The sequence below is a fragment of the Emys orbicularis genome, chromosome 6 (assembly GCF_028017835.1).
Source record: "Emys orbicularis isolate rEmyOrb1 chromosome 6, rEmyOrb1.hap1, whole genome shotgun sequence".
Classification (NCBI taxonomy): Eukaryota; Metazoa; Chordata; order Testudines; family Emydidae; genus Emys; species Emys orbicularis.
The window spans coordinates 9431103-9458729 of record NC_088688.1 but is presented as its reverse complement, the minus strand read 5'-3'; positions in this window follow the sequence as shown (position 1 = coordinate 9458729).

Genomic DNA, 27627 nt, shown 5'->3' with positions numbered 1-27627 from the left:
GATATTTTTAGAGCTGTCTAAATGGAAAAGAAATATTCAGCCAGATCCTCAGTTGGTGTAAATTAGCATAGCTCACAGCAGTAGAGTACCTGACCCATTAAGTTGTATAATCGCGTAACTTTCATCAAGGTAAATCCCAAAGTGATGTAGCCTTCTTGCAGATTGAGCACCACCCAGATCGATCTCCAGCTAGGTCTTTAGAATGATACAGCTGGATGTTCAGTCTGTGTCCATCACTGGCAATCTTAGCACGCCGGCAAAGCTTTTGGTACCCATGTGATCACCAATGGTGTAGTAGTATTGCTTGGTAAACATGCTTTGTAATCTGTTAGTCTTCCAGCCTAATAATATGTCCATACCAAGAAAACCACCAAAACCGAACTAGTGCTGATGAAGTTGGTCGGTGGGTTCGTACACAAATATCCTCATTGCTGATTTTGTCCTGCCACTTAATATGGAGCAGCTGATGAGGATGACAGGAATCGAAAATGTCAATTCGGTGCATTTCAGCCTTTCGCTGCCACACAATAGAGTTGATATAACTGTAGTCCTATAAGGCTGGTAAATGATATGCCATGATGCCAAGGTGTAACATGAGGCTACTTTTAAAGGTGCTATGAATGAGCGATTCAGAGCCTTTATTTTGAATGCCCACTTTTACTGGCTACGGGATCTCTTACACTTCACCTAGTTACAACCTGGTGTTGATGGAGTTGCAATTCTATATTTTGTTGCCACTCTTGACAGCCCAAAAATGTTTCTGAATGATCTTTTCCTCTCTTTTGCAAGCCACCTCCAAAAGCTATGGATAGATGCAAAAGCACATCTAACTGAGACTAGTGAACCACCAGAATAAAAGTGACTCAAGAAAGTGACTCACACCCTTTAAAAACCATGATCCTGGCAACCCTTCTGAACAGCATGAGCTTTTCACATCACTCCTTGTGCATTAACAGCTCCGGTGGTTACTTTGACAGTTTCCAGAAGAGTTGTGAGAGAGGCTGTTCTCATGAGACTCTCAGCCTGATTTCCAGACCAGAGCAATTCAGATAAGACTGGGAAAACTTCAGGTATGCCTCCAAAGATTAGGTTGCTTTTCCAAATTGAGTTTGCAGAACATTTGGGGATGGCCCATTGCTAGTTACACTTTGCGTGGGCCCAGAATTTCAAGGATGTCTCAATATTCAGAAAATAAAAAGTTGGGGACAATACATAAGGTCTTTTAGTCTGCAGCCGAGTCCATGGTTAAAAGATGCAGTTAAAACTTGGTGAACCAACCTCGCTTTAGACCAAACAGCTGAAGCCGCCAAAGCAAACGAAGAGAGACAAAACAAAGGGCACATCAACATAATGTACATATTGTGAGGATTTTTGAAGGTCAGTGCATGATCTTTTTACTTCTTAGTGACATATAATGCCAATATTTGTCAGTCCTTGATGAAGACCAAAGCTTACTTGGGAAAAAAAATGCATTGCATGACATTTGTTCTCAGTTCTCTACCATTGAGCAGTCTTTGTTGCTGAAACGTTCTTTGAAAATAGTTTGTAACTATCAAGAAAATTAAGGACACATGTTTTGGAGAAATGGGGGGGTTCACATGGTGTTCACTTGCAGTTAGTGATGTGTGAAACACACACAAAGTGTACAAGGTTTTTATTTTACATGAGCATCAAAGTAAGTTCAAATGCTTATCCCAACTTCTTTAGTCTGTAAAATTGACCTGGAGACTGACTTTAAAAGGATGTGAATTTGATTGAATTAAATTTGATTTAGGATGCAATGGGATAGTCACATAATTTCTTTTTCTCTGCTAATCTAACTCTAGTATCTGATCATTTTTCAGTTCTAGATCCTTGTCGATAACTGACCGGCTGCAGATCCCGGTGTAGACGTACTTATTTTGCTTTAAGAGTATCTTATTTCAGTTTAGCTTAGTTCCCTCTCCCCTCCTTTTTTTTCATCTGATTAAGCTACATTGAAATTTCTCACTCACTCTTAAATCAAAATAAGAATATCTACACACAAACTTGCATGTCTTTGACTAAATCAGTTTAGCAACATACTTTTAGTTAAACTGGGTGTTTTCAAGGCTTAGGAATCTGTCATTTTATAGTAGATCGCTTCTCAAAGAGCTAGATTCTCCATTGCTTTGCCATGCATATAGTCACACATGCCTGTTCAACCAGGATACAAAAACGCAGCCATTCTGATCTGGTAGCATTTTAAACCTCCTTTTGCAGGTATAAATTACTATAGAAGGGACAAGTCAATGAAGAATCAGGTCCACTAACCTTAATAACTCTGCATATAAGGTAGCATAGTTGTTCTGAATGTATATTCTTCCTTTTTCATTTCTTGTTGACCTTGTCAGCTGAACTAATCAAGAAAAATAAAAAATCCCCCCTCCATGCAGTAGAGGTACAATATCAGCTGCTTGGAGATATTCAAGGAAAACTGGAAAGTTTCCAGAAGATTAAGCAGAAAGCTTATGGTTTGAACCAGACTCTTAGATTTCTACCAACTCTGACAGAGAGATAAATCTTCAGCTCTTTTAGCTAAAATCAAAGCAAACAAACTGATAACTATTGTAAACAGAATGTATTATGGATTGGATAGAGCAGTAATGCTAAGGTGCAACTATGCAAAGCTGTCAGGTGAGTTGCCTTTTAGTTAAGACACATGCAGCTTGGGAAACATTTACAGGCACCACTAAGACACTTGGGTTAAATGAGTTAACTGCAAGAGCCAGTAATGTACATCAAGCCAAATCCTCTTTCCAGCATTCACAGCAAGCAGCTGAGCTGTGGGGATGCTCCACCACTGGTATTGCAGCTCCCATAACGCCCAAATCTACTTGCTTAGTTTGACCAGGATTATAATTAGTAGTGAAAAACGTAAGACATTTTATATGCCATTCCACTCCCACCCCCTCTCCCCCAAAATTACTCACCTTGGGCATGTAGGCAAGTGGAAATATGCAGTGTGTTTTGTTCTCTCTCTGTGTCTTTTTTAGATGTGTAAAATCTCACCATATGTTAACGAAACATCACCATCTGTTTTCCAAGATAATCCCTTCACTTTACCTAAATAAGAACCTCCTGATCTGAAATAACAAAGTAACACTATTTATGGTGGTCCACGGTAAATAGGCACCACTCCACCAATGCTGGTACCCTTATGGCATTTACCCTGGTGGTGAATTCAAATGCCAATGATTATGGAAAGGGAAAAGTGCTTTGTGGTTTTACATTTATTTCTCATTTCGGAGTTTAGTTCCTAACATAAAATCAGGCAAACAAACAGAAATTCAAAAATAAAGACACCACTGACTCCCCCCCCCTCTCTCTCTCTCTCTTTCCCTCGCCCCAGTACTTTAATTAATATTGCAGGTCTTAAAATACAGAATTCTCCATCAAGGGGTATGAATCAATAGTCGTAAAAGAATATGGTTAAGACAGTGTTTCCGGCAATGTAGGAACACACAACGAAAAATGAATTATTGCCACTTCTGATGCAGGGGAATTTTTCATTACTATCTGATATTTAATAATCAAGCCTAAATGTTATGTCCAGAAACAACTGTGTGCACTAAAATGTCTATGTTAGTGAAAGTGGGTGGGTTAATATCTTTGATTATACCAACTTTTGTTGGTTAAAGGAACAAGCTTTCAAGTTACACAGAGCTCTTCCTCAGGTCTGGAGAAGATAACCAGAGTGTGTCAGCTAAATACAAGATTGTTAAGCATAAGGGGTTCACACATGTTGTACCAGACCACTTAAAATGTAGGGGGCAATTAACTCCTCTGCGCTCCAGGGGCAAAGGAGGGTTAATAGGCAGCAGGGTGTGTTACAAATTGTTGTGAAGAGCCATAAAACTGGTGTCCCTGCTAAGTCCATGGTTTTTAGTTTCCAGCAGAGTTATGCATTTAAGTTCCCAGGCTTGTCTTTTGAAGGTGTTGTGCAGGTTTCATTTGAGGACTGAGAGGTTAGATATGGAGTGATCACTTTGTAAAAAGTGTTCACCCACCGGTGATAGGGTGTTTTTGTCTTTTATTATTTTTCTATGTGAGTTCATTCATGAGCGTAGTTATTGTCTGCTTTTACCCATACAGTTGATGTTGTGGTATTTGATGCACTGGATGAGGACACAATATGTTGTGATAGGCATTTGTAGAACCCATGGATCTAGAAAGGTGTGTTGAGAGGGTTGTAACAGTGGAGATACATCTGAAGGTTTTGCATCTGTTGTTCTGGCAGGATCTAGCGCTGCTTGGAATTGGTATCTCCTGGCTGTGGGGAGCTTACTTCTTGTGATGATCTTGGTGATGTTGAAGAGGCTAGAAGAGGGGGCTTGGGAAAGATTGCTTTCAGGATGTGGTCCCTGTCAACTATGGATTGTAATTGTGACATGCATGGTGGTGATAATGATGGCGGTGATGGTCATTAGTTCCCCATGTTAATTTAATTCCATCATGAGGTATTATAATTTACATCTTTTGAGAGGCCACGAGATTCCAGGTGTTTTATTATTTCCATTAAAAATGACTCACAAGTGTGCTAATGTGTAACTGACTGGTGCCACTAGCAGCTGTATTGGTTGCCCCCTGCTTTATCTATCCGTCGTCAAAATTTTGCTTTCAACCTTTGAAGCCAAGCGGAGTTGTTCATCACCTTTTGGACGCCACCCTTGTGTAATCGCACTGATAGAAGGCTATGCAATCAAAGTGACAGTTCGATGATGATTTGCATCATCCCTGACTCATTACTGTGTGCAGCATTTGGCATGCCAATCAATGAAAAATGATGTGCAGTCCCTTGAAAAAATGACAGTAATCCATTTTCCACCCATTGGCAAGAGGTCTCCTTGACAGACTAACAAGTTAGGTCCAAAGCCAACTATTATTTGGCAGGTCTCTTGCTGTGCTGCCATTTTGCAAACCCAAGGGGCATTTATCAAAGTGATAATATTTTTTCTCTGTCATAATGAGCATACTTTTCAATGTCTACATTTGCCTTCAGCTAAATAATGTAAGTGGATGGGTGTTACTTAGGGTGACCAGATGTCCGGATTTTATAGGGACAGTCCCGATTTTTGGTTCTTTTTCTTATATAGGCTCCTATTACCCCCCACCCCCTTTCCCTATTTTTCACATGTGCTGTCTGGTCACCCTAGTATTACTTGTCCACATATTTGATTGTGTTATATTGTCAAACATGCATTAAAAATCACTTCCAATTAATAACATCTTCAGTGTCATCAGTGACCATTTTACAATATCCTCATGGAGTTTCCAGCATAATTTTGTTCATCCTTCTGTAAAAAGCCTTTGTACAAGTTCTTGGTGCTTGTTTGGGAAATCATTGTATATCTGCAATATATCTTCATTCAAAGCCTGCTCATCTAATTCAGCAATCTATCCCTATTCAGCAATACTTGTGCTTAAATGCTTTCCTGAACTGGGTCTGCAGAGTTTGATTTTCAAGCACAACCAGGATTGCCCTAACTTTGACCCAACTAAAGTCAATGGTAAGACTCCCATTGAATTTGCTGATTAGGCCAGTGCTGTGTGCTTTTGAAAATTCCACCCATAGTGCCTGATTCAACTCCTAGTGGAGTCAATGATACTCTTAGCATGGACTTCAACATGTGTTGCATGGAGCCCACCTTACAGCAAAAACTTTGCAACTTTTAAAATCAACTATAAGTGTAACTCTGCTGGGTTCAGCTCTGAACATAGGTTTCATGCTAAATGTTCTGAAGAACTTTGTTGAAAATGATAATCAATAGTTTTGCTCTTTGTGGAAGGGAAGGATAGCTCAGTGGTTTGCCCTGCTAAACCCAGGGTTGTGAGTTCAATCCTTGAGGGGGCCATTTAGGGATCTGGGCCAAAAATCTGTCTGGGGATTGGTCCTGCTTTGAGCAGGGGGTTGGACTAGATGACCTCCTGAGGCCCCTTCCATCCCTGATATTCTATGATTCTAAGGAATGCAACTGAGCTTCCTGAATTCATTGCAAAACTTTGTTCTAGAGGTCATGGTATAAATCACATGATAGCCCTTCTAGATCCCTGATTGATTTAGCCTAATCCATGTGATCAGAAGCATCGACCATGCCACTTTGGGGTTGTATTCTTGTTGAGAAAGAATGACTTGAGATGACTTCTAAAATCTTAGTTTCCAGTAGCACAAACATACTAAAAAAATGTGTAAGCTGTCACACACACAGGACCCTTTGTTTTGAAATCTCTTTAAGAAAAGAATTAATGAAAGACACAATATAAATTATAAGTATAACATTATTATAATATTTGCTTGATTGTTAAGACTGGAAGACTGTTCCCCCATTTATAATCTCTTATTTTAACTTGATCACAAGTTTCTGAGGTTTTCTGAGATGCAATTTTCTAGGACAGGACTCTTTTTGAAAGTAAATACTTTCAGCCAATTTTGCAGAATAAGCGAGTGAAGGGGAAAACATACTTTCCCCAATTGTAGAACTTTATTGCCACATTATTTTCTCAGACAAATAACACAAAATAGTCTGAATTTTGCATTTGAAACTTGGCATAAAACTAAATTATCCTTATGGGAAAGAACAACGGCAACTAAATTTGAAACAGAAAAACTGGTGTAACATAATAAGGAACATTTGAAAATTAAGTATTTGAACAGTGTGAAATGAGCCTAAATAGCAGATAATTTTCAGTAAATCTGAGATGAATATTATTTGTATTACCATAGTGCATACAGGCCTCAACCAATTTTGAGAGCCTGTTTTGCTAGGTGCTATACTTACGCATGGCATGAGACAGTTGGAGCCTCAAAGATCTTATGGTCTAAACCTACAAGACAGACAATGGGAAGAAGAAAGTAATTATTATCCCCATTTTATCAATGGGAAATGCAGGCCTAGAGTATATGTGATTTACCCAAGGTCACACAGGGAATCTATGGTTGAATCATGAACTGGACCTCTATATACTGAGTCCTAAGCCAGCATCTCAAGCACAGAACCACCCTTCATCGTGGGAAGTTTGTAACTCCATCCTCCATATACAGCCCCAGCACAAAATTTGATTTTTTTTAAAGGTTCTATCTATTCCATCCTATTCAGGGCTTTATTTTGAACCCATCACTGTGGCATCTGAGTATTGACTCACCTCTGGGCTTAGATACTAAATGTATCACACCATCCTTGATCCAACCTGAATGTTTTTTTGTAATCTCCACTACTAAATTATCATTATTTAGGACAAAAATCAGGGACAGTGTTTATTGGACAAATGATAACATTAATTAAAGCTGTGCGTCTTCCCAGAATAGGGTGACTAGACAGCAAATGTGAAAAATCAGGACGGGGGTGGGGGGTAATAGGAGCCTATATAAGAAAGAGACCCCAAAATCAGGACTGTCCCTATATAATCGGGACATCTGGTCACCCTATCCCAGAATGTCACAATGCTCTGAATTTCATGCAGCTGTAAAGTAGACATAACACTAATTTAGTGTTGTGCTGTCCATTCTATCGTTTGGTCATTACAAAAAAAACGTCTACGTGCCTTTGGGAGATGGGAGGAAAACTACACTAAAATTCTTTGCATTGTCCAATATGTATTCAGAGATTTATCATCTACCTTCATATTTTTGGATACATTTGCCAGTGCCTTTTTCTTTGTCAAGGTCTGAATAGCAAAGGCACAGAGAGCAATGGAATGTTCAAGGGCAGAATCTACACAATTCTATCCTGTTTATTAGAAAGCTGGGAGTTGTATTATAAACGGTTTCATACATTTAGTCTGAACATTTTTTTATTGTCTTGTGTGAGCTCCCATTGTTTTCCCAATATAAAAGGGCATCGATGAGCTTGAATCCTCTTAATCCAACGCTTTAGAATTCTACCATTCTCGCATTTATGTCTGGTTTTATATAAAGGATAATAAATGGTGACAAATGAATTACAAGGTTGTAAATCAATCGAGTGCTTCAGCTGATATCCATCTCAGGGTCATTGCTGAGCTGCTGTGTTAACAGAATGTGGCTAGAAATGTGGAATGTTGTGCCTACTGAGAATTCAAATTTTGCACCATCAGCCTTGCTGAATTTTCATAGGATATCCGACAACTGCAGATTTCTTGGCTATTAATGTTTGGGAATGATAATCTTACAGGTGAAACTGATTGTACGGTGATGGCGTGAAAGTTCATCTACATTCTCAGTGACTTAAAACTATATCTGTCCTTAGGGAAGGGTTTTTCCCAGGATAATTCAGTGGAATTCACCCCACAGGAAAGATGGAATTTTAAAGTGCCAATAATGTAAATAGAACCCAAATTTTACCACTGATTATAAAAAGCTATATATTTAGGCATCTATACCTCTTTATGAATCATCACATCCTGTTCTGAATTTAAATATGCCAATGGTTAACCAACTCACAGCAACAAGGAGGGAAGCATATCCTATCCAGTAGAAACTTAAGGGTTAAGGTTATTCAGGTGTCTCAACTATGTTTAATAACCATCATCAGGGACTAATCAGGGAACTCTAGAGCTAACAGTATGAGCCTCTGTAGCGTGAGCAAATGGACTAAGCTCTCTAGCTGCAGCAGACCCATATCCAATGTGGACCAGGCACTGAGGGTGTGTCTACACTGCAAAACCAGACCGATGGCAGTGAGTCTCAGAGCCCAGGTCAACTAACTAGGGCTTGTGCTAAAGGGATAAAAATTGCAGTGTAGACATTCTAGCTCAGGCTGGAACCAGACTCTGAGACCCATCTCCCTTGCTTGGTTTCAGAGCCTGGGCTCCAGTCCAAGCCCAAATAACTACACTGTTATTTTTAGCCCCATAGTGCAAGCCCTGCAAGCCTGAGTCCGTTGGCCCGGACTCTGAGGGCTGGTCCACACTAAGCCCCCAGTTCGAACTAAGATATGCAACTTCAGCTACGTGAATAACGTAACTGAAGTCGAAGGATCTTAGTTTGAACTTAAAGGTACTTACCGCGGGTCCACACGCGGCAGGCAGGCTCCCCCGTCGACTCCGCCTACTCCTCTCGCGGAGCAGGATTACCGGCGTCGACGGCGAGCACTTCCGGGATCGATTTATCGCGTCTAGACAAGATGCGATAAATCGATCCCAGAAGATCGATTGCTTGCCGCCGAACCAGCGGGTAAGCATAGACGTACCCTGAGATTCACTGCTGCTGGTCTTTTTTTGCAGTGTAGACGTACCCAGAAGTAATGGTTTGCATATGCATCCCCAAACCTTAACACGTCTGTTTTTCTTTTAACTCTGAATTATCTGTATTTGTAACATTTGCTTTCAAATTAAACACATCATTTGAGTAATATTTTCTATTCGTAAATTACTGAGCCATACTCTCAGTCCTAACTTCAGATTAACAATTTTTGGATTGGGAATTTGAAGTGATGTTCTGCTCCTTGTTTGTCATTTCCCTTAAGAAAATACTTTACAGGCCATACTTTTTGAGGGCAATTTTTGATCTCATGTACATTGATATAAGTGACTCCAGATTTACACCAACATACTTGACATCAAAATCCTGGCCAAAAATTGCCCGTTGACCTCAATGGGACATGAAGGCTTTGCTGAATCAGGGCCATAAGTAGAATGTATTGTTAACATGACTTTGCTTTGGATTCTGAATAAATTCCCTTTTGTTCTTTCATAGTTATGAATTCTATTCTGTCAAATCAGCCATGCAGCCATTGGTGGGGTTTGAGGAAAATTATGTTTACAAATAAGGGATTAAATTAGAAAAGAAACTTTAAGAAAAGATACCGGTAGTTTAAAAAAGAAAAGAAAAGCACTATTAAAGTTCTGGTTTTCTTTTAAGACATAATTGGTAATACATGGGAATAAACACTGTTTGCCCTTATCTAATCTATCACATGCACATTAATGTGGTATCCCCATGAAAACATGCATAGTGCTATGGGGGACTACATGAAAGTGAAGAGTTGTACCACAGAGAGTTTGAGACTGTTCCTAAGAATTATACAGGTCGGATTTGACCCACTATATAGTTTATATTTCTGGCAGTGAGTCTTGTTTACTGGCTAGATCAGGGGCTGGGAGTCAGGATTCCTGGAGCCACATCCGGTCTGGAATAAATGGATGGCATTATTCTGGAAGTCTGAGCAAACTCAGAGATTAACCAATTTGTCCCAAAATCTCACACACACACAAAGTCCTTGCAAAGCTGGGATGTGAACCTAGATTTCAGTCCAGCTTCTTAAACGAAAGACCATCTGTCCATCCTCCTGCCTTAGTACCTCACCTAAATAGGGCTTCAGCCTTTGTTTGTCTTGTAAATTTAGCTTGCAAGCTCTTCAGAGCAGGGACTGACATTGACTGTTCATTTGTACAGTGCCTAGCACAATAGAGCCCAATATCAGTTGGGGCTGTAGGTGCTACTGTAGAATAAAATATCAGGGTTGGAAGGGACCTCAGGAGATCATCTAGTCCAACCCCCTGCTCAAAGCAGGACCAATCCCCAGACAGACCTTTGCCCCAGATCCCTAAATGGCCCCCTAAAAGATTGAACTCACAACCCTGGGTTTAAGCAGACCAATGTTCAAAACACTGAGCTATCCCTTCCCCCTTATAGAAATAATAGTAATACAAATAATATAAATAATAGTAATAATGCTACATTCAGCAATGGTGTAAATATTTATGATAGTGATCTATAACCGGTGGAAGTGTATGTTATGTTTGGGGCTAGGTGGGGGTGGATGGCAAAGCAATTATTTGGACTGGGATTATGAAATGAGCCCAAGAGCTAGATCTGCTCATCTCTGAGTGCCTAATCAATGCAATTTACACCCATTTCCAGCACGCACTGAATGCCAAATCACTGCAAGTTATATTACTTTGCCACTAACACCTGGATTTAAAAAACAAAACCAAAAAACATTTGACGTTTCAGTTGCAGCTTACACCATCTTTTATGTCACTTGTAGAGTTTGCCTTCCTAGTTCTATGTTCATCTCGCCTACTAACTCACTGTGCGGCTTATATTCATAGATTCCAAAGCCAGAAGGGACCATTGTGGTCACCTGGGATATTTTTCATTCTCCCAGACAGGTCATGCCTGGGAACAGGACCACTAGCTTTGTGAGCAAGAGCCATACTCCTAGACCACTTGGTCACATCAGCTCACCATACCTCAGTTTCCCCATCTGTACAAGTGGTATCACCACGCTTGCCTGGTGGTGGTGTGCGAAGCAATTAGTTTCTTCAAAGTGCTTTGAACTTATCACATGAACATGGCTATAAAAGTGCAAAATATTATTAACATGAAAAGACTTTTAATTTACCCTCAAATGAGATGATCTCTCTAACTCACATTCAATTACATCCTGATGGATAGAGCTCCTTTTCTCATCCCTATCTCTGGCTCCTCATTGCTCTGTATCAAAATTGACTCTCATTCTTTACTGTGGAGCTTTAAAAATAAGCGGGGGAGTCATAAAAACTCTCTCTCCGCAGATTCAATAGGCAGCCTAATAGAAAACAATTATCTGGAACAATAAAAAAGATCCAATAGCACTGGGACATTAATATTTGTATCAAAAGAATGAACTTCATAATTGTAAAGTCCTGTGCAAGTGAACAGACCAGAGTGTTTGCTGCCTCCATTTTGCATTCGCATGATGCCGTCAGTCAAAGATCTGAAAGTGTCTTTCAACACAAACTTCCTTGCAAGTCCAGACAGCAACAAAGAGGAGGAGGGGCTTACTAACAACCCTCTGTGGTTTCAATGTACCTCAATTTCCATCACACATTCTTAACAAAACAAAAGAAAACCTTCTGATAAAAATATCTCCCCATTTCATAATGTAAAATATAAGCAATTTTATCAGCATTAGCACTGATTGGCTTCCATTAGCCTCTTGCCTTCTAATAAAATTTATGATACCTTTCAGAAGCACAATTTTATAGAAAGTGAAGTGATTACACCCTGCTTAGATATCTCTGCAGCATCTATTCCAACAATAATGCAGTAATTTTATGCATGAAATAGCACAATTGGCATAAATAGTTATAATACTGAGTGCTGTCTAAGGAACCTGGCTGCTGGAAAATTAGAAAGAGCTTCACACTTTTGAAACAGGTAATTAGGATTTCTCTCCATGCTCATAGGAGGCAGACTGGAGTTTCATTTGATATGTCATTAAAATATATGTGTTAAAAATAAATGTTGGATTTAAAGCTGCATACGTTATGGAAATTAAAGGCACAGTGCTGCTACAAAGGATACAGCACCATGGGCCTTTCAAGTTCTGATTTTGGCTCTGCTAAAAATTTTAGCACTTTCTGACAGATAAAGGCTTCCAAAGAGTCTGATTCAGCAACAACTATACATGGCTGTTGCAGCAGGATGGAGCTTTTTGATGGAGAATTATGCCCCCAAAACTAGTTACTTATTTTAATTTGTGACTGCTCAGGAAAGTGAAGGACGAATGGCATAGGTACCTCTCTCCTGACCTGTAATGCTACAAAACAATTATTGCTCCATCCTGATCTGCAGCATCCAATTGACCTTCCATTCCTGTGTTCTCTCACACAGCTCTACCAATGCATCACACTTCCAGCCTAGTAGAATCCAGTTTTGGCCACCCCTTCAAGCAAAGGGTTTCTGGTCTTTATGTGTTGTGTGGTGACTTGCATGGATAAGGATTGTAATGCCAAAACTAAACTCATTTTCACCTCCTACCTAGGTCAGAGGTGAACTCTAGTTTCCTAAAAGGAAAGGCTAGCTAGCATATTAATCCTCCATTCCACCACATTTCATATTCCATCCAAGTTATTTCTTTAAGGATTTAAGACACGACGAACAGAGCCATAAAACCCACACTTCTTCAGCTGTCTTCATAATACATGGGCCTTGCGTGAATTTTATACTCTTTATGTGCTCCCTAAACTAAAATCAGTCCTTTTATGCAGGCTGCTTTATGGGCAGGCTTTAGCAAGGCACTCAATAAGAAGTGAACTGGAGACAGGAGGAATACCTGTTTGGTTTTGTGATGAAATCACAAATCACGTAGCTAGAATTCAGTAACAACAAGGTGGTTTTTTAAAGACTATTCTATGAGCTGCACCTTGGGCACATTTTCCAAAGATGTGGGGAAAAAAGGAGAAGAAAAGCCAAATCAAACTGGTATTCTCACTGCACTTTGTATCTATCACTCTCGTGTTCTTCTTCTGACAATTGTAACATATGACTCCAGTCGAGAGAACTGTGTAGCCTATTCCAGAGTTTAATCATATGTTTAGATACACAGCTGATCAACATTTTTTGACCATAAAATGTTCCTGATGAAACATGGGTTTTTGTCAAAATCAATTTTTTTCAAAGGGAAATGTCAATTTCAACCTTTCCCCCCCCCCCCGTTTTTCAACTGATGCATTTGAAAAAGAGACATTTAATTTTAAATCAACAATTTGGAATGGGGAGGGATAGCTCAGTGGTTTGAGCATTGGCCTGCTCTACACAGGGTTGTGAGTTCAATCCTTGAGGGGGCCTCTGAGGGATCTAGGGCAAAATCAGTACTTGGTCCTGCTAGTGAAGGCAGGGGGCTGGACTTGATGACCTTTCAAGGTCCCTTCCAGTTCTAGGAGATAGGATATCTCCATTAATTTAATTTGAATTGAATTTCTTGTGTGGAATTTTCATTCCACATTACAATTGGATATTTTGATTTTTCATCCTGTTTTGGATGAAAACAAATGGCAAAACATTGGAATTTCCCATGGGATGGAAATTCTCTTTTCCAAACAGCTGTACTTAGATACTGTGGGTGTCAAAGTTCAGGTCAAGGCACCTGTATTCCCTCTCTATGGTCCACCAACGGCATCCACTCTGGGGCTTCCAGCTCCCCAGATGTCACCTCTCTTGGGTGGAAACATGCATCTCTCTCCCTCCTGGCTGGGGTATTTCCAGGTTGCAAATTTCCCTGGCTATACTGTGAATTCCCCCTTTACTCACATTGAGTAGTAACTGAGGCCCTGATCCTGCAGGGAGAACACCACTATGCCTGCACAGAGCCCTACAGACGTTTATTGGGTGTCCACATGTCTTAGACATCTTTGCAAATCTTTCCTCACAATTACGATGAGGGTGCATTAAATTTTGTGAAACTTTAACAAAGTATATGTGAGAAAGATTCTGGGTTGTGAAATAGCTAGAAGAAGATTCTTTCAAGAAATTATATTTTTGTCAATATCACATACCTCCAATTACAACACAGGAATCCAACAATGAAATTGCAGCTCTAATAAGCGGGAAAGATTTCTTTCTCTCGTTTTTTTAATTGAGTTACACAGCAAGATGTGAAATACTCCTTATCACCTCAGGTCAGTCCTGGCCATTCTGAAGTCACTGGGAGTTTTGCCATTGACGTCAGTGGCGGCAGGATTTCACCCTGAATGTAGAAACAGTTTAACACCTTTACAATCATGTTAACCTGTGCTAGCTAGCTGTGATGTAACCTAGGGGGTCTTGAGAATGATCTTTCTTTCAAGATATGTGCTCACTGGCTCCATCCCCATTGGTAAAACAAACAACCAAGCCTACAATGACTGTAATTCAATTATGATTTAGCCCTGCAAAAACAAAGCCAATTTCTAGTGCTTCAGAGCTCCGCTTTTGTGAAGTTGCAAGGTGCATTTCAATTGACTGATGTAGAAGAAATGTTACTTAAATCTGCAAAAGTCTCTAGTGTAGACAAGGTCGGCTTTTCATGCAGGAAAACTTTTTAGGTGAAGAAAACAATCACACACCAGTACTTCGTACTAAACAAGGAGAAAATATCCTCTTACAAAACTATAAGCAGTGGGAAAGAGAAATAAAACATAATTACTTTATCATCAAGATTTAAAATCTTAAATACAAGAATTAAATACACCTGGGACAAAATTATAACTAGTATGATTGAAATCAACAAGAAATCTGCTTCAGCCTCCATTAAGGGGATTTGGTCCTTTCCTAGCAGTAGTAGTCAAGATATTTGGGCAACATCCTCCTGGATGAGCATAATTTGAAAGATAACCAGTACCGTGGTTAAGCCCTCCAAACAGGAAGTGTGTGTGTGTGTGTGTGTCTGTGTTTGTGTGTGCATGTGCGTACATGTGCATGTTAGGGTGTGGGAATGGGAAATAACATATACAGCGAGAGGCAATTGACTTGTCAAAATTGGAATGAAATCTCTTAAGAATATTTGACTAAAAGTACCTTCCCCTCTCGATTGATTGCACTCTCTTGGTACATGTGATATTTTAATGTTACGGCAGTAATTCTCCAGTCATCCAGAGAGTTTTCTAGGAAATGCAGGGAAAACAGGTCCTGAATTTCTCATTTTAAAAAAGCCAAAATGTCTTTAAAACATTCAAAGGAAGAAGAATAAAAAAAAAGTTCAGATTTCTATTACACTACACAAAGAAGCAATAAAGGACACAAATGTTGTTTCCTTTTTTTAGGCCAACTTTAAATGCCAAACCCTGCTAGTACTTGTTAATTAATTAGTAATGATTCACTGTCTTTAAAGTTATGTCTTTTCTTTTATGTCCCCTCTATATTTATCCTTTGATCTCTCATTGCCTCTTTCTCTCAGATATAGTTGCTTCAACAGTGAGTCACTTCAGTACTGGCCAGTGTAGAATGCCCTGAAATGTTCAGAAAGTCTCAGGTAGCAGCCTTGTGATGCAGTCTCCATGGACTGTCTTGGAGTGAGATAAGGTTTTCTCTAGGTGTTGCTCCAAACACTCTCACTCTTGTCTACTTGGGACAGTGCCAGTCTTGCACTTAATGCACACTACCTTTTGGCTACATGCCAGCAAGAGAACATACTAGAGCTTCCTGAATTATTCCTTGACAATAAGTTATTCAACAGATTTAGATCTTGTTCCCATACCATTCCAGATGATTATGAATGTGCTAGTTATTCATAAGTATTTACCAAATAGCTTACCCAAACTGATTGCCGCCTATGGATAGTTGAATTACTAATTTCAGCTCTTCAGCTGAACATTTTCAGCTTTGTTATTCTTTAACTGTGTTGTATCACTTAAATTATATATTCCCCGATTGGATGACTGACAACTTCTTCTATCATCAACTTAAGTGGAGAAGTAAACAGGAGACTAACAAATAACCAGTAGCAGCCAGCAAATTGAGAAGAAAGGTGTGTTTCTGGCTAAGGAACTAGACTGGGGATCAGGGTTCCCAGCTCTATCTCAGGCTTCTTTTGGGGCCCTGGGCAAGTCATTTAATCTCTCTGGGCATCAATTTCCCATCTATAAATGGAGGTGCTCATACTGGGCTACTTCAAAGGGTTCCATCATCGATGTTTGTGGAGAGCTCAGCCACTGTGGAGACAAGCACCATAGAAAAGCCTATAAATAATGTTCAGATGACTAATCATTAGTGCAAAATGCTAGAGCTGGTTGGAAAATGTTGGGGGAACTTTGTAAATCAGAAACTGGTGTTTTGCCAAAACAAACGTTTAAAGGAGACACATTGATTTCAACAACATTTCTGACTGGAAGGTTTCTGAGGTTCAGGGTGGACACTCGCTGGTCAATTCCAGAGAGAGAAAAATTGAAAACATGACCTTTTCAATCCTAAAATGGATGTTCTGACACAATCCCATTTCAAAAGGTTGGGGGTTTATTCCAATGTGGAATGAAAACAAATGTTGAAACTTTGAAAGCTTTCACCAAACAGAATTGTCGTCCTCTGGACATCTCAACTAAAAACATACAGAACTTATGGGATTCACAAAAATTTGCACAGTTAAATTGTCTTGTGAGGGAAAAAGAGGAATTGTGTGACATTGTGAATAAAAGAGAATGGAAAGCTACAGGATTATTCCTGTAAATATTCAAAAAAATCTCATTGTCCTATTTGACCTGTTCTTGGTGTCCAATGTTATGTACCATGCTGCCAATAAGTCCTTTAAGTAGAGAATATTTATTGGAAAACTGTTTAAAGGGCAAAGTAATCCGAACAAGAACTTTAAAAGAAATAGAAGTAGAGATAACAAGATAATTGTTGGCTCATTAGCTTAATTTTAGATATTATTGCAAACAGAAAAGTTGTGAACTATAATGACGTAAATTTCACCCTTAAAAGAATCATACATTTGGACTAAGGATGGATTTACCCCAGATCCCTGCAGTGGAAATTTTTGTGTGGATATTAAAATCTAAACATACGCCCCTTATCTTTAGGTCAATGGGGCAGCATATGAATGCTGGGGTCTATTTACATGGTTTTGGAGCCTTAATTGGATCACACCTATCTCTGGGCTCAGTAAGAACCTCATATCTGAAGACACCCAACTCAGGACAGGATAGGGGCCTAGTTTGAAATCCAGATTCATTTTGAGTACATCTTTTATCCTTCTCTGTTTAAAAGTGTCATCTCCTCTGTCTTCCACAGCTAGAGGGCTAATCTGGCGTATGTCTCAGTCAACGCTCTTGTTTTCCTTCCACTCCCCTTGTTACTTGCCAGGCATTCCATACTATGTACATAAATTAAACACACACTCAGGGTGTCCTAAAGAGCTTTCCAAAATAATGTCTGAGATACCAGTGGGGGTACTGTCTGTGTCAGTAATAGACACAGCTCTGCAATAGAGCTCACACGCAGGCCTGGAAATGAAAAAGGAACTAGAGCAGGTTGCTGGCCATCTGAATTTAACTTGCTGAGTTATTTCCCTAGATAGAGTCTTCAGTCACAGGCTGGCAGATGCCTCAAGCACTGCCAGAAAAGTCGTACCACTTTATTAGCATAACTAATGCCGCTGAAGAGGATCTGCTGATATGGAAATCATTCAGCTTCGTATGAAATTTCAACAGGGTGTCATTTAGCCTGCAGCACTTCAGAGAATGGCTACCTGCAGCGGCTGTCCTCTCAGATCCAAGGAGGGCAGTAAAATGAACCCCCTGATCGCTCTATCCCTCCTTATGGTCACTGTTCATCACATTTTAAGACAAACAGAGACAAGAATGCAAAATGGCTGGATTTGCTTCCAAGGCCAAAAGAAAGCAAAACACACAGACCAGAATGATGTCTGATAAACTGCTCATCGGCGTCAAGAGGAACAGTGCTAGAAAGATGTCTCCACATTTAAGGTGTTCTGCTAGATCAGCAATAGCCATGTAGGAGAATAGAATTCCTAAAAGTTTGTGCTTGTCACCTGCAGTTTTTTTCCTGCAACTGAGTCAGATTAGTGGCATCAACTGTATTGGAGCAGAACATAGGAGTTTACCATATCACATCAGACCAATAGGTCATCCAGACTGGTAACCTGTCTTCAGCAGCAGCCAATGTCAGACACTGCAGAGGAAAGTTTAGAGCTCCCAGAATAATCCTAATTGTGACAGATTGGGGTGTTCCTGACCCCAGCTACTGATCAGTTTATGCCCTGAAGCATGAGGATGCACCGTGCTTGTAATTGTTATCCCAGCTAGCACAACTGCAGATGCTCTTATTATTCATTCTGAAACATGCAAAGCCTCCCTCATTCGATCTGCAGATGCTTTATGCTGATGCCTTGGGCAGACACTGTTTGCATTTCCAAGGGGGCATCGTACATTGAGAGAGAGAGATTCAAATCAATGGATGCAGTCTCAGTTTGCAGGAAGCCATAGCTTCAAAGTTTCACTTACAGTAACAAGCACATTCATTTCTTTCGGGATAATAAGGCAGCGGTTGAAACAGACAAGCAAGCAGTCAGAAAATCCCAGACAGTAATGAGGTCTGTGAGGGGTTCTCAATTAAGTGATAATACATGTTTTAAGTTGGGCTATTTGCTGCTAGGTTGTAGCATGTTTCATTTCCAGAGTGGCAACAATTCCATCCACTTGATCAGGCCAGCAACCCAAGCCGCATCCCATACTTGGAAATAGTGCATTTGCCTTCATGGGCTCAGTCCCATGTCAGCTACTTGCTTCCACTTTTACTGCTCTGACATCTCTTCATGCAGGGCCTGCTTGTTTGTTTTAATCAGCATGAAGGTGTTAAGGATTCTCTTTATCTTTACCATTCACACATGCTAGAGCTTTTATTCTTCTGGGCCACCCTTTGGGATGACTCACCAGAACGCCAATATCTACATTTAATCTGAGGACCTCATTGCCACAGAATATTAGGCCACAAGCTCAGCAGGACTTTAAGAAGTATGGGATGTTTATATGGAAAAGGTGAGTTTTAAATAAATAGCTTGGAAAGGCATAAGTCAACCTCTACCAGATGGGGTTCCAGAGGGGTTGGTGAGTCCATAATTGCTCACTTCAGATTTTCTTGCACCTTCTTCTGAAGTATCTGGTACTAGCCACTGTCAGAGACAGAATAGTGGATAAGATAGACCACAGGTTTGATCTGATATGACAACACTTCTGCTCCTAGCTATTGATTGTGGCAGTTCTCCACCAGCTGCCCCATTACTTCCTCATTTAGTTGGGGATTGGTCCTGCTTTGAGCACGGGGTTGGACTAGATGACCTCCTGAGGTCCCTTCCAACCCTGATATTCTATGATTCTATGATTCTCCTGCTTCCTCCCCATGATTGCTGCTAGTAGTAGTAAATGCCCAGGCCCAGCAAGACATATAGGGACACTGTTAGAAGAGTTTTATAAAGTTTATTCCCTGTCTGTCACATTAACTCTGTTAACACCCTCGATGGAGCTGCCCCACCTGCTGTCTGCCAGTTTGATACTCTGCTAATTGTTTGTGAGAGTTTTGGCGGGGTGTTAGTATCTAGCTGGAAAAGGGAAGCCAGGAGTGGCTCCTTTCAATAATGTTGCAGATGAAAAAGTTTTAAATCTGAGCAGCTAAGAAATTAAAGACATTTAAGTCAAATTTTCCATTTCCCTGCCAATGCAGGATTGTTTCCTACAGTATGTTTTGTTCAATCTCACGTGACCTGAGTGATGGCTGTTCTACCACTTCTCTTGGGAGGCCTCCACATGTGTCTCTTCAATTCACCACTCATACCACTTAGGTTTGGTTGCTAATTTTAAAGACATAAGAACATAAGAACGGCCATACTGAGTCAGACCAAAGGTCCATCTAGCCCAATATCCTGTCTTCCAACAGTGGCCAATGCCAGGTACTTCAGAGGGAATGAACAGAACAAGCAATCATTGAGTGATCCATCCCCTGTCATCCACTGCCAGCTTCTGGAAATCAGAGGCTAGGGACACCGAAAGCGTAGGGCTGTGTCTCTGACCATCTTGGCTAATAGCCATTGATGAACCTATCCTTCATGAACTTATATAATTCCTTTTTGAATCCCGTTATACTTTTGGCCTTCACAACATCGCCTGGCAATGAGTTCCACAGGTTGATAGTGTGTTGTGTGAAGAAGTACTTCCTTTTGTTTGTTTTACACCTGCTGCCTATTAATTTTATTGGGTGACTCCTGGTTCTTGTGTTGTATGAAGGAGTAAATAATACTTCCCTATTCACTTTCTCCACACCATTCATGCTTGTATACACCTCTATCAAACCTCCGACCACAAGGCTGTAAGACTCTCAAAAGGATCAATGTGTCGAAGCTGAAGAACAGCCGCATCACTGAAAATCTAGCGGAAGACCTAGAGAATGAGCTTGCTGATCTTCGTATTGAGGATGACGCTGAGAAAGACTGGGAGCGATTCCGCAACACTGTCCATACAGCTGCATTGAAGGTATTGGGGCCCTCCACATGCAGGCGGCAAGACTGGTTTGATGAAAATGATGCAGAAATCCAGGCCTTACTTGCTGAGAAGCACCGCCTGCATCGTGCATATCAAAACGATCCATCCTCGGCGGCAAAGAAGACCGCCTTTATCAGCGTTCGCAGAACAGTACAGAACCGATTGCGCAAAATGCGGGACTTGTGGCTGAGCGCCAAAGCAGATGAAATACAGGCATATGCAGACAGGAACGACTTTAAGCAGTTTTATGAAGCCCTTAACATACTCTGTGGTCCACAGTCTTCTGGGAGCTTTCCCCTCCTGAACTCTGATGGTACTGTGCTCCTTACAGAGAAGACGCAGATTCTCCAGAGATGGGCTGAACACTTTGAAGCAATTCTCAATCGCCCCTCAGTCATCAATGATGAGGTAATTGACAAGATGCCCCAAGTTGCAGTCAATGACTCCATGGATGCTTCACCAGAAGAGGACGAAGTGAAGAAAGCTATCAATCAGCTGTCAAGTGGCAAAGCCCCAGGGTCAGATGCCATACCAGCAGAGGTGTACAAAGTCGGTGGACCCGTGCTGCTACGGAAATTCACTGAGCTGTTTCAGTCCTTCTGGGGGCAGGGAACCATTCCACAGGAATTTAGAGATGCATCCATCTTGCACCTCTATAAGAGGAAGGGCAATCGCCAGGTATGCGACAATCACCGTGGAATCTCGCTGCTTTCTACAGCGGGGAAAGTTCTTGCACGGGTTCTGTTGAACCGATTGATTACTCACCTGGAGAAGGGCTTACTGCCAGAATCACAGTGTGGCTTCCGCAAGGGACGTGGGACTATTGATATGATCTTCGCTGTGCGTCAGCTACAGGAGAAATGTCAAGAGCAGAATCGTGAACTCTACACAACTTTTGTGGACCTCACGAAAGCATTTGACTCTGTCAGTCGCCAGGGCCTGTGGAGGATCATGTCGAAATTTGGCTGTCCAGACAGATTTATACGAATGGTATGTCAATTTCATCATGGTATGATGGCTCGTGTCCTGGATGACGGTGAAACATCTGAGGCCTTCCCAGTCACCAACGGCGTCAAGCAAGGGTGTGTTTTAGCACCCACTTTGTTCAGCATGATATTCTCTGCCACTCTGACTGATGCCTTTCAACACTGCACTGAAGGAGTAGGCCTGAAGTATAGAACTGATGGGAAATTATTCAATCTGAGGCGACTGCGTGCCATCACCAAGGTGAAGGAAACTGTACTTCGAGACTTTCTCTTTGCTGATGATTGTGCTCTGAATGCTAGTACTGAGCCAGAAATGCAAGCCAGTATGGACAAGTTTTCAACTGCATGCAATAACTTCGGTCTCACTATTAACATCAAGAAGACTGAGGTCATGCACCAGCCAGCTCCCCACGCTCCGTACTCAGAACCGTCCATCACTGTAAATGGACAGAGACTTCAGACAGTGGACCACTTCACGTACCTGGGCAGTATTCTTTCCCGAGCAGTGTCAATCGATGATGAAGTAAACTGCAGAATTGCTAAAGCCAGCTCTGCATTTGGCCGATTGCGCTTCAATGTTTGGGAACGTCGAGGGATCAGCCTATCAACGAAGCTGAAGGTCTACCGAGCAGTGGTGCTTCCAACTCTGCTGTACGCCTGCGAGACGTGGACTGTCTATCGGAGACATGCACGAAGGCTCAATCACTTCCACATTTCCTGTCTGCGAAAGCTTCTAAAAATCAGATGGCAGGACAAAGTGCCCGATACTGAAGTCCTTACTAGAGCCAGTCTGCCGTCAGTTCACACATTGCTGATGAGAGCCCAGACCAGGTGGGCCGGACATGTTGTGAGAATGTCAGATGAATGCATTCCTAAACAGCTCTTCTACGGAGAACTCACTCAGGGAAAGCGCTCCCATGGAGGTCAAAAGAAGCGATTCAAGGACACGCTGAAGACCTCTTTGAAGTCCTTCGAGATCAACACCGCCACATGGGAAACCTTCGCACTGAACTGTTCAGCATGGCACAGCCTCATTCACACAGGCAGTAATACCTCTGAGGCAAGGCGTATTGCTGAGGCTGAAAAAAAGCGTGAGCTGCGCAAGTCCAGAGCTGCTCATACATCATCGACAGTGCCATTACATGTTTGCCCGACGTGTGACAGGACGTTCCACGCCCGAATCGGACTGATCAGTCATCTTCGGATGCACAAAGCCTGGTCATCGAAAGAATGAGTTGTTGAGGTCTTCATCGATAACGATGGACGAACATCATCAAACCTCCCCTCCCCCCCCCCGAGTCGTCTCTTTTCCAAGCTGAACGGTCTCAGTCTTTTTTATCTTTCCCCATACAGAAGCTGTTCCATACCACTCATCATATTTTGTTGAATTTCATCTGCCATTTTGTTGCCCACTCACCCAGTTTTTCCAATTCTAATATATCTTTTTTTGAGATTCGGTGACCAGTACTGCACGCAGTATTCAAGATCTGGGCCTACCATGACTTTATATTATCTATGTCTTTCCTAGTGGTTCCTAACATTTTTAGCTTTTTTGACTGCACATTGAGTGGATGTTTTCAAAGAACTACCCACAATGACTCCAAGATCTCTTTCTAGAGTTGTAACAGGTAATTTAGATTCCATCATGTTGTATGTATAGTTGGGATTATGTTTTCCAATGTGCAGTAATTAGCATTTATCAACACTGAATTTCATCTGCCATTTTGTTGTCCAGTAACACAGTTTTGTGACATCCCTTTGTAACTCTTCACAGTCAGCTTTGGACTTAACTATCTTGAGAAATTTTAGATCATCTGGAAATTTTGTCACCTCACTGTTTACCCCTTTTTCCAGATAATTTATGAATATGTTGAATAGGACTGGTCCCAGTAAAGACCCCTGAGAGGACACCATTATTTACCTCTCTCCATTCTGAAAACTGACCGTTTATTCCCACCCTTTGTTTCCTATCTTTTAACCAGTTACTGATCCATGAGAGGACCTTCCTTTTTATCCCATGACTGCTTACTTTCATTAAGAGCCTTTGGTGAGGGATGTTGTCAAAGGCTTTCTGAAAATCTAAGTACACTATATCCACAGGATCACCCTTGTCCACATGCTTGTTGAGCCCCCTCTAAGAATTCTAATAGATTGGTGAAACATGATTTCCCTTTACAAAAGCCATGTTGACTCTTCCCCAACAAATCATGTTCATCTATGTGTCTGACAATTCAGTTCTTTTCTATAGTTTCAACCAATTTGCCTGGTACCTATGTTAGACTTACTGGTCTGTAATTGCCAGGATCACCTCTGGAGCCTTTTTAAAATATTGGTGTCACGTTAGCTATCCTCAAGTCATCTGGTACAGAAACAGATTTAGGGAATAAGTTACATACAACAGTTAGTAGTTCTGCAATTTCATATTTGAGTTCTTTCAGAACTCTTGGGTGAATGCCACTTGGTCTTGGTGACTTATTACTGTTTCACCAGGACCAGATGGTATTTACCCAAGAGTTCTTCATGCCCAGCTTTTAAAAAGTAGCCTCTGATCTTGGCTCCCAAGTTAGTGGGAGCTGCTGGTGCTCAGTGACTCCAAATGTCACGTCCTACGAGTACGTGTCTGAAGAAGGGCATCAAAAATGTGCGATTTTTTTGCAATTTTGGCCCTTACTTTTTATTAAAATATTGCAACCAAAAACCAGAGAGAACAGAGCTGCCCAAACTCTTGAATTATGAATTATTATAGTCACAAAGGGCAAAAAGCAACTTTACAATATTTCCTATCATAATAATAGCTGACATGAATAATTCAGACCACACAAAGTATAACAAGCAACGGGAACATGAGAAAATGACTTGGGGGAAAAAAGAAAGAAAGGAACACTAGAAAAAAAGTAAACAAAGAAAAAAAGACAAGATGGGAAAATCTCATCATATACCCAGGATCACAAATATCTCTGTTGCTCTGCAATAACTCAAAGAGACATGGAGTTTAAGACCAGAAGGGACCACCAAATCATCTAGTCTGAGCTGTATATCACAGGCCACCAATAACACCCAGCACTCATACACTAAACTCAGCAACCAAAGTCAGACCAAAATATTACAGCCCACAGGAAACTTTTATTATGTGCCATAGATAGAGAACAGAAGGGACCAAGGTGCACCAGTGTCTGAGTCCCCAACAATGGCAGGAAAACTATTAAGACACACCCAGATAATGTTGGCAAGTGACCCGCACCCACATGTGGCAGGGAAAGGTGAAAAGCTCTCAAGATCACTGCTAATCTGACCTAGGGGGAAATTCTTGTCCAACCCCATATATGGTGATCAGTTAGATCCTGAGCATGTGAGAAAGACCCAGGCAGCCAAGCGCTTGAGAGAACGAATGGTTGGCGCCACCTCAGAGCCCCGGCACACCCCGCTCAGTGTCCCATCTCCAGCCAGGGCCATCCCTGAGAGTTCAGAGGAATTTTTTTTTAAATTCCCACAGTACTTGGGGGATGAGAGGAGAAGTCCCTTCCTTATCCCTGCTGGGGCCTGGCTAAATCATAGAAACATGAATAATAGAACATCAGGGTTGGAACCCTGAAGCATGAGCTTATTGGAACATAAGACATAAACCAGAAGTCAAGCCCCAGGGCTGCTGACCCTTGCCCCCTACCACCACAAGTAACCCCATCATACAACTGCCCTCATAAATGTGACCAGCTCTCTCTTAAAACTAATTAAGTTGCTTGCCCCAACAACTCCTATTAGGTTGCTGTTCTAAAATCTCACCCCTCTGATGGTTAGAAACCTTCTAATTTCCAGCCTGAATTTGTTCATGACCAGTTTATATCCATTTATTCTTGTGCCAAGATTGTCTTTTAGCTTAAATAGCTCTTCGTCTCCCTGGTATTTACCTCCCTACTGTATTTATAGAGAGAAATCATATCCCCTCTCACCTGTCTTTTTGCTAGACTAAACAACCCAAGCTCTTCCAGTCCCTTCCAGTTTCCTCTCCTAAGAGTGACCCTCCATTCTTGTGATCATCTCTTCTCAGCACGTGTTCCAGTTTAAATTCACCTTTCCTGAACATGAGTTGCCTTACACACTAAAGCAGGGGACCAAGGCTCCCCCATGCTCCATGGGCTACCTGAATTGTCAGTCTTCACACTGTGTGGTGAGTAGCTGCTAAGGGTCCACTACTTCCCGGTCGTGCACCAGTCAGCATGGCTGAGCAAGCATGGACAAGGGAGTATAAAGCTGGCTGGCCCAGGTTACTTCTCTGGAGCAAGGGGAAAGCAGGTAACAAACTGGGATGCAGAGTCCCATTTTGGTCTCTGCTCTGGGGCAGTGAAAATATGTGCTGCCCCTTACTCAGAGTCTGTGTTAACTCTATCATTTAGCGTGGAGGGGAGAGTCCCGCTAGCACTGTGATATCATAGATCTATTTTATTGGAATGGGGCATATCAGTGAGAGTTTCTGGACATCTGGCGTTGATAGAGGAGAATGCTCTATAACCCGTTGACGTTGCGTTGCCTTCCTCACCCTTTCCACTCTGCCCAGTTCCGCCAGCCTGGATAACCATTAGTCTGCTTTCCGCATTCTCCCATGCGTGTCCCTCGGCAAGGAGCACTTCAACATTCAAAGCTCTTTCTTCATCCAAATCTCTCTCTAAGAGCCACTTCTGCCTCGGAAGCTGCAAGGAACAGTCTATAATGTTGATCTGTGCTGCTTTAAACATACTAGGATCAACGTGTTTCCTAATATTTACTAATGGCATTTTATCTGACCCTCAGTGAAATGATTATATATCTCTCTGCCAATACAGACTGCAGTATTGATTACGTTTAGCACAGGGAGCTCTAATAACCTTATGCAGGGCCTGACCTAAAGGTCATCAAAGCTAATAGAAACATTCCTATTGACTTCACTGGCTTTGAATCTGGTCCATAATACCCAGGCCTATTTTGAAGTAAGCAATACAGCTTAGTAGATAGCTGGGGCAATTCCACCCCCCAGTAGTATCCAAGGATTTCTGAAAGCACACCTTGATTGTTACAGAGAGGGGCATTTTCTAGAACATTCCACACACTTTAAGAGGGGGTAGAAGACTGTGAACAAAGTCTCAGTGTTTGGGGGGGGGGAAGCATGAGAGTAGTCAGTGTAGGGCTTTTATGGAAAGTATGAAAGTCATTAGAATAACACAACACAGAGCAAGTAGCCATCTCTTCCGATGTTTCCTGTCATAGCAACACATTCGAAAAATACTATCACTGGATCTTCATAAATACATGAATGGCTAGGCAATGTTATGACCATTAATATCTGCTGCTGTGCAAGATGAGGCAATGAGCAAGATTATTGTGAAATTAAAAGAGGGATTCCCACCCCCCACATTTCCTAATGTATTATACTGCAAAATTGGTCATGTGTCTTATGAAGAATTTTTGCCTTCCCTTGAAGCATCAGGTAAGCGTCATTGATACCAGGCAGCATGGTCTTATGCAGTCAACATCTGGTAAATTAATTCCACGTGCAGATCAGTAAGCAAGGGTATAGATTCCTCTTCCACTAATAAAGCAGTACAATGCAGATGTGAACAGATATCCAGGTGTGCCATATGGGGCCTAAGGGTATGGGGGACATGGGATCTGTGGGTTGCACAAGGATTCCCCCCGCCCCCTAATATTTGTTTTTATTGATTATGTAATGCTAATTAGGGTTTCTGGATTGGCAGGTCTGGGGAATAAAACCCTCCCTTCATAGAATAAGTCTAGGACAGATAGCCAGCCCTGTAGCCCACTGCTGCAGGATCTGAGCACCTTCCCAGTAAAATTGTCTAGCAACAGCAAAGTCACTAGTGGAGTCTCTGGCTCTTCTCTCTTCACCGGGTGAAAGCGTTGTTGGAGGTAGGGTATATTT